Raw genomic sequence first — 6,000 nt, 5'->3', positions numbered from 1 at the left:
ACAAAGCAGTACTTAGAAAATTGATTATATAGCAACAAGTTGTATTTGTCAAATAGATACGATCGCGCCAAACTACGTATGCCGTTCACAATCTAGTGTCAATGTGACCAATTGTTAAAAGAAATTGCGCAAAATTAAAATACAATAGATACAAATGCGAATGAATGAATGAGAACCCGACAATGATTTGTTTAATTTTGCTCGTTTTCATAACACACTTATTACTATTGGGTACTTCCCTGGGTCCTCTCCTTTGGTCCTGCAGGTCCTCCTGCGTTGCTGCCCATCACACAAATGAACGAGTTGACAACCGCGTGGACCAATCAAGTCGCCGGCGGAGCCACTTGACACGGCTCAAAAATGACATCGTGCGCAAAAAAATTCGAATTGGTCCGATTAGACAATAATCAATAAAATTAAAATTAATTCAAATTTATTATTTAATTTTTTATTAATATTAAAAATATATAAAACTAAAAATAAACAACAGATAAATGCCAAAAATAAATAATTCGTAGAAAAATGGCAAATTGAAAAGAATAAACGAAATAAGTAATAAAATAAATGAATAATTGATATGAAAAGTATATAAATAAACAAAATAATTGAAACGAAGAATAGATAAATGTATAAATCCATAAGTTTAGAAACAAGCTAGTGGTTCATGACGTTGTGCCTTAAGGCAAATTGCTAGAACTTCCCATAACGTAATAAAATATCCAAGTAATATTGAACATTTTCAAATAGATTATTTTAAATAATGTCACTATCATTATTCGTATTTTATAAAAGACTCAAAATTTTGAAATCAAAAATAAAATCGAAAGCTTCGGTATCTCAAAAAGTACAATTTTTTCATATAAGAAAAAAAATTGTATCCACAAACAAACACATACACATCAAATTTTTCCAAGTTTGCCAAAACTTTCAGAAACTTTTGAAACGTGATGATATGCAAAAATTTTCATTTTCGATTTTGGCCGATTACAATAATCGTAGAGGAACTACCGAAAGTTCTTAAATTATTAAATGGGTAAGTAAAAAAAATAAAAATAAACAACAGTAAAAATATCAATTGTATGCATAAATAAATGAATAATTAAACCTCGTGAATGAGTAAGTCAATAATGAAAAAATTGAACTATTTGTAAGCGGTATTTTAAGACACGTTACATGATCTTTGCGATGCAGTGTAAATATTTGACTAAAATTAATTTATGAGTGATTTATTAGTACTCCAACTAGATTTATTACACATTATTGTAATATAATGGAAAGTGAAATATATTAAAAAAAAATTAAATAAAATGAAAAAAATATGAATAAATTCTTAATGACGATATCAGAATATTAAGATGAATAAATAGCAAATGATTAAATAAATTGCATACCTTGAAGTTTCTAGGCATATTCCGTTTAATAAATAGGCGTTTCCAGAAAAGTCTTTTTGATCCTTCAGCAGATATCGTCTCTTATGGGTTGCCATTCTTAATTGTGGTTCATCAGCGACCTGTATCAAGAAAAAAGTATCAATACAGAGCCTATATAATAAATCTTGTACAAATATTTTGAATATTTAATTATTTTGAGATATGATTATTATGTGATTAGTTTTACATATTTTATTTGAACTGTAAGCATTATCAGTTAACAATTAGGGATGGAAGCTTAGAGTATGTTTCTAGAAAGACTATGTATTGATCTTGTCCTTGTAGTATTTTATAAGTGTATATTAAAGCATAATTATATTCTAGGTTTCCCAAAACAAAAATAATTGGACTTGTATCTTACGAAATAAGAAATGCTTGTTTTGTTATCTTACCGATAGTTAATAAAGCTAAGAAGTCTACTGCAGCAAGCAAGCTAGTAGGATAATACGGGATTCTCATTCCAGAGTTGACTTATTTTTTATAATTCAATTGATTATTGTCAAGCTTCTATTTTATAGCAGAGCTGAAATATAAAATGTAATACTAAGTTTGTATTACTCTTTGTATGTCTTTATCTGAAATTAAATATTGCACGTATCTTTGACTAATTATTACAGTAATTCTTGTTATGAGAAATAAAATTATTTCAGTGTTCACATGACGACCTAGCCTCAAAGCATTTGGCCTAGGAAACTTTAAATCGTAGCAGCCGTCAGCAATTATATGTAACATTTTAATATTATGTCTTAAACAAGTAAAAATCAGAATCAGCACAGAATTTTCTTGTCATCAGGGGGATTGTATAAAACTACAGAGGCTTTTATAATTGAAAGAGCAAACTGTGTAAAATGTATGAATGATAATTAATAAATACCGAATTTTTTTTAATATGTTGAATACATTTCATTGTGATCATAATATTCAATTGTAAAAAGTACTTTGTTTCCAAAATCATTAAATTAAATTAATGCATCAGCTTCATTTACTTACAAATATTGCATATAAGAAGCATTGATCGTATTAGCATTATAGAATCTTTCTAAAGAATTACTTCTAAAGAATTTGAGAATAATTGAAATCCTCAAAATTCAAAATAGAATCACATTATTATGCTCGAACCTGGTTTGACAATTATTTTTGTTCATCACGAGCCAGGATCGTTAAGCAAATAAATTTTGTATTCGCTAGCGATTCAGATAGATTTCCAATTGATGCGATATAGGCAAATATAGAAAAAAATATACACCATTAAAACACTCCCTAATGAAATTGAAAGACGATCTGCATCCAAGCAATATCAATGGTCTTTTTTATACATGTTTTCAAATTGGGCAATATGCCCTCTTTAATTCTGTCATTTTTATTAATTTAATTAATTATTAAATAATTATTCATTAGTTATGATTTTCTACACAATTTGTGTTTATAAAAAATTGGAAAAATTTCCTGGTTTAATTGCTGAATGTATATATTCAAATATACAATTTTTTATATCAAAATTTATCCATCACATATCCAAATTTTTACCATATATATTTATATCGAATATCTATATCTATATATATATATATATATATATATATAGATATATATATAATAAATGTTTTTTATTTTAATTTTAAATTTAATTGAAGCAATTAATAAAACTTAGGGCAAGCAGTTAAAAAAATACGAATACCATTAATATTACTTGAAAATAAACTATGAGATAGAAAAGCTCATTTGATCAACGATATTAGTAAGCGGAAGAATTTTAAATGCATTTATTGATAATTTACAAACAACTAAAATGATCTTTTTACTTTGTGGCTGTGGTATAGGTTTTCACTTGGAAGTATATAAGTGACAATATATTTGTCAGTGAATGTAGCTTTTACCCGTTATTGCAGCATAAATAAAAACATTAGTATCATAGAAAGGGTAGTAATAAAATTCATCAGATGGAGATGAGGCAATGTTTGGGTTTTAAGCAAGTGTATTAAGACAAAGTGTAAAGTTGTGTATGGTTCTGCAATTTGTAGCCACTTGAGTTCTACACGAAAATAGCAATAATGACTTAGCAGCAGACGCAATGCTCTCGTTACTGACTTGGTTTTGCGTTATCTTTCTTTATTTATAAATGTATAGACTTATTTATTTCGTTTATTTTTTGTTAAAATAAAAGCGCGTGCATAGAGAACTGCATACAGAAATAATTCTGTTCGAGCCAATTCAGTCGCGAGTACTAGCACACGTTGAATGTAGATAGATTCTCAAAAATTATAATAAATATGTAAATGCATGTATGAATAGTTACTAACGAGTTGTTTTTGTTTGATTTATGCCTGCTAAATCCATGCACTTATTTATGGTTAAATTATGGTTAAATCGGTTAAGTATTACATTTCTGACAATTGTTTATTGTGGTAATCTTATATGATAAAGAGATTGAATTGAAATCTGGTTTAATTACATATTACGTAGTTGATTAAAAATTTTCTTTGGAAATTTCATGTAATATTATTAAATATTTTCGTTTTGCTCATTTTATTAACCAATTTGAGAATTTAATATATCCTAATATATTTTAAATTCAACAGTCAACGTGTATGACTATTATAATATTCATTATTTTGTATTTTTCAAATATGAAATATGAATTTGATGTATAATATAGTTTATTACAAAGAGTTTTGAAATGTAGTGCTTTAGTTTAATCTAATGCATGTGAATGCTATGAAGTACTTATAGAACATTAGACAGTGCCTAATTTAATTTAATTTGAATTATATTTTGTAATAGAGAGTTTTTAAACTAATAGACTCAAAAATTAGAGTGAAAATACAATGGAAGGATTAGTACATTTTAAATTCAAATTTGCACTATTGTGAATGATTCAATATGGATATGAATGCTTAAATAAAACTGTTTTTAGATTGTTATTTCGACTACATTTTTTACCTAAATTAAATGAGTCTAAAAGTATTGGTAAATTGTGAATTTCAATGTTTCATTGAAGTCGAGAAGCAAAATATCGATAATGCACAATACATGAATAATATGTTAAGCAATATAGTGTATGATGGGTTTATTAAATTTACTACTGTAATGTTTTAAAGTTGTATTAATTACTTGCAAAGAATTTTAATTAGTTTAAAAATATAAAAATATGATATTTTAAAGTATTTTTTGAACACGACTAGTAATGCAGCAATACAAATGGTGAAGGTTTTGAAGTAAAATTTATAGGTTTCATTAAAATATTCATTAATAATTGCCACTTTTTCTGTATACAAACTATAAAACGAAACTACTAAACTATGAAAAGTGATTTTTAAATTTTTGATATTTTCGTTTTTTTTAATGGTAAAGAATTTGAATTTGTGGATGAGTTTACTTCATACTTAATACAAGTCTATAAAGACACTAAAAATTGAAAAATCGCAAGTATCGTATCAAAAAAGACAGTTTTATACAAGGATACAACAAACAAATGAGGATTGTGGTGGTGAAACACCTGCAAAAATAATTAAATTTCGCAAAAATCTTGTACATATATTCATTGTTGAATAAAGATTGATTTTTTTTAAATTCCACACCAGATTACCCACGTAAGGCAAACCCACTTGCACTTAGTTTATAGGAAAAGATTGGTATTCTTTTATTTATGCATGTGGATTTTCGTCCTTCTCTTCTTTCAATTGATATTTTTATGTTTATGATAATAGTAAATGTTAGATAGATTAGATAATGAATTATTTATAAAAATATTCACTAGAATATGATTAAAAAATTTGACTGAAATACTATATATATATATATAATATATATATATATAATATTTATGGCACGTTAGAAGGTTTTTAACTAATGAGCACTTCTCCCCATCATTACGAAATGATGGTTTTTTTAATCATTCTAATCGGGCGCTCCGTTCTCTCAAAAATTGTATTACCGTTTTTGGCACGTTTTGCCCAGTATCTTCGAAATGACTGGACCTGTCTTCGCCAAAACTAATTAGCATGTCTTTCCATCAATAGGAATCGAGCGTTTTTTAACTTCCCGTAGAGCAAGTTATAGTAATCGCAAAAAAATCGAAAATGAAAATTTTTATGTATCTTTACGTTTCAAAACCTTCTGAACATTTTGGCATACCTTAGAAAAAATGGATGTATGTGTGTGTGTGTGATTTCGGAAACACGGATGATGCGATTTGAATAATACAAAAAACATTCGATTCGTATTGATAAGGAGATGTGCTGATTAGTTTTTGGCAAAGGCGGGTCTAACCGTTTCAAAGATATGGGGTAAAAAGTGCCAAAAAGGTAACTCAGTTTTTAAGAGAATGGAGCGTCCGATTTGAATAATTCAAAAAACATTTTACTTGTAACAATATGAAGAATTGATCAAATTTTCATGAAGGTAAGTCTAGCGGTTTCGGAGATCTAGTAAAAAAAAGTAAAAAAAATGCCATTTGACGGTAAAAATGTTCATTAGACATATGTACATCAAATTATCAGTTACTTTATAGAGGTTTTAACAATAGTATAAATTTTGTTTACATTCTCATGCGTTCCGCAACAGTGTTTAT

The 6,000-nt window shown here is 27.1% G+C and overlaps 1 protein-coding gene across 1 annotated transcript in view; it reads right to left on the bottom strand.

The window, feature by feature from the left end:
• Positions 1 to 313: 313 nt before the first annotated feature.
• Positions 314 to 6,000, bottom strand: part of LOC113382858 (lachesin-like) — a 589,134-nt gene continuing 583,447 nt past the window's right edge. The window contains exons 15-17 of the mRNA XM_026621105.1: positions 1,823 to 1,953; positions 1,392 to 1,510; positions 314 to 343 (exon numbers count right to left, since the gene is read on the bottom strand). The gene's annotated coding sequence lies outside the window, so the exon portion shown is untranslated. The remainder of the gene's footprint in view (positions 344 to 1,391; positions 1,511 to 1,822; positions 1,954 to 6,000) is intronic.

The sequence above is a fragment of the Ctenocephalides felis genome, unplaced genomic scaffold, assembly GCF_003426905.1.
Source record: "Ctenocephalides felis isolate EL2017-DRISC unplaced genomic scaffold, ASM342690v1 CF-g0.4_SCAFFOLD_03570, whole genome shotgun sequence".
In the NCBI taxonomy this organism is placed as follows: domain Eukaryota; kingdom Metazoa; phylum Arthropoda; class Insecta; order Siphonaptera; family Pulicidae; genus Ctenocephalides; species Ctenocephalides felis.
Note: the sequence above shows the minus strand (reverse complement) of the source record. Positions and strands in the feature narration are given on the sequence as shown.